Source organism: Sapajus apella, unplaced genomic scaffold, assembly GCF_009761245.1.
Source record: "Sapajus apella isolate SASKATOON/1434 unplaced genomic scaffold, GSC_monkey_1.0 scaffold44, whole genome shotgun sequence".
NCBI lineage: Eukaryota > Metazoa > Chordata > Mammalia > Primates > Cebidae > Sapajus > Sapajus apella.
This window is the reverse complement of record NW_022436984.1, coordinates 13,479,161-13,481,519: the sequence shown is the minus strand read 5'-3', so window position 1 is coordinate 13,481,519 and position 2,359 is coordinate 13,479,161. Positions and strand designations below refer to the sequence as shown.

Here is a 2,359-nt window from a genome sequence, read left to right as displayed (position 1 = left end):
CTCAGGATACAAAATCAATGTGCAAAAATTGTTAGCATTCCCATACACCAACAAAAGTGAAGCCAAAAGCCAAATCACAAACAAACTCAAATTTAAAATTGCCACAGAAAGAATAAAATATCTAGGAATATAGCTAACTAGGGAAGTGAAAGATCTCTATAAGGAAAACTAAAAAACGTCGCTCAAAGAAACTAGAGATGCCGCAAACGGAAAAAAAAATTATGGTCATGGATAGGAAAAACCAATATTGTGAAAATGGCCATGCTACCCAAAGCAACTTATAGATCCAGTGCTATTCCTATTAAACTATCATTAACACTTCACATAACCAGAAAAAAACTATTTTAAAATTCACATGGAGGCTCTCTGCTCCTCCTGTTCCACAGACAGCTGCATCTTGTCTTGCATCATTACCAGCCACATATCTGAGACCCCATGGGGAAGGTGAATCGGAGTCAACGGATTTGGTCGTATTGGGCACCTGGTCACAAGGGCTGCATTTAACTCTGGTCAAGTGGATACTGTCGCCATCAATGATCCCTTCACTGACCTCAACTACATGGTCTACATGTTCCACTATGATTCTACCCATGGCAAATTCCATGGCACTGTCAAGGCTGAGAACAGGAAGCTTGTCATCAATGGAAATCCCATCACCATCTTCCAGGAGCAAGATCCCTCTAAAATCAAGTGGGGTGATGCTGGAGCTGAGTACATGGTGGAGTCCACTGGTGTCTTCATCACTATGGAGAAGGCTGGGGCTCACTTTTAGAGGGGAGCCAAAAGGGTCATCATCTCTGCCCCATCTGCTGATATCCCCATGTTCGTGATGGGCATGAACCATGAGAAGAATGACAACAGCCTCAAGATCGTCAGCAATGCCTCTTGCACCAGCAGCTGCTTAGCGCCCCTAGCCAAGGTCATCCATGACAACTTTGGTATCATGGAAGGACTCATGACCATAGTCCACACCATTACTGCCACCCAGAAGACTGTGGATGGCCCCTCTGGGAAACTGTGGCATAATGGCTGCGGGGCTCTCCAGAATATCATCCCTGCCTCTCCTGATACTGCCAAGGCCATGGGAAAGGTCATCCCTGAGCTGAACGGGAAGCTCACTGGTGTGGCTTTCTGTGTCCCCACCACCAATGTGTCAGTGGTGGACCTGACCTGCCATTTAAAAAAAAAAAAAAATCCAAATATGACGACATCAAGAAGGTGGTGAAGCAGGCATCAGAGGGCCCCCTCAAGGGCATCCTGGGCTACACTGAGCACCAAGTGGTGTCCCCCGACTTCAACAGAGATACTCACTCTTCCACCTTTGATGCTGGGGCTGGCATTGCCCTCAACAATCACTTTGTCAAGCTCGTTTCTTGGTATGACAATGAATTTGGCTACAGCAACAGGGTGATGGACCTCATGTCCCACATGGCCTCCAAGGAATAAGACCCCTGGACCACCAGCCCCAGCAAGAGCATGAAAGGAAGAGAGGCCCTCACTACTGGGGAGTCCCTGCCACACAAGTCCCCCATCACAATGAATCACCCATCCTCACAGTTTCCATGCAGACCCCTTGAAGAGGAAGGGACCTAGGGAACCCCACCTTGTTGTGTACCATCAGTAAACTCCCCTGTGCTCAGTCAAAAAAATAAAAAATTCATATGGAACCAAAGAGAAGCCCAAATAGCCAAGACAATCCTAAGCAAAAAGAACAAAGTTGAAGGCATTATGCTATCCAATTTCAAACTACACTACAAGGCTGCAGTAGCCAAAACAACAAGGCACTGGTTCAAAAAGACACACATAGTCAAATGGACAGAATAGGGAACCCAGAAATTAGACTGCACACCTACAACTATCTGATCTTTGACAAACCTGACAAAAACAAACAAGGGGGAAAGCATTCCCTACTCAACAAGTGGTGCTGCAGTAACTGACTAGCCATATGCTGAAGATTGAAACTGGACCCCTTCCTTATACCTTATACAAAAATTAACTCAAAATGGATTAAAGACTTAAATGAAAAACCCACAACTATAAAAAAACTATTTTTATAGTTTATAGAACTATAAAAACCCTGAGAGACAACTTAGGCAATACCACTCAGAACATAGGTATGGGCAAAGATTTCATGATGAAGAAACCAAAAGCAATTGCAACAAAACAAAAAATTAATAAATGGGATATAATTAAACTGAAGAGTTCCTGCACAGGAGAAACTATCAAAAAAAATAAACAGACAACCAAGAGAATGGGAGGAAATTTTTGTGAACTATGCATCTGACAAAGTTTGAATATCCAGCATCTAAAAGGAACTTAAATAAATTTATAAGAATTAAACAATCCCATTAAAAAGTGG

At 43.3% G+C, this 2,359-nt stretch overlaps 1 pseudogene; it reads left to right on the top strand.

The window, feature by feature from the left end:
• The first annotated feature begins 431 nt into the window (after positions 1 to 431).
• LOC116524317 lies at positions 432 to 1,518 on the top strand (annotated as a pseudogene).
• The last annotated feature ends 841 nt before the right edge of the window (positions 1,519 to 2,359 follow it).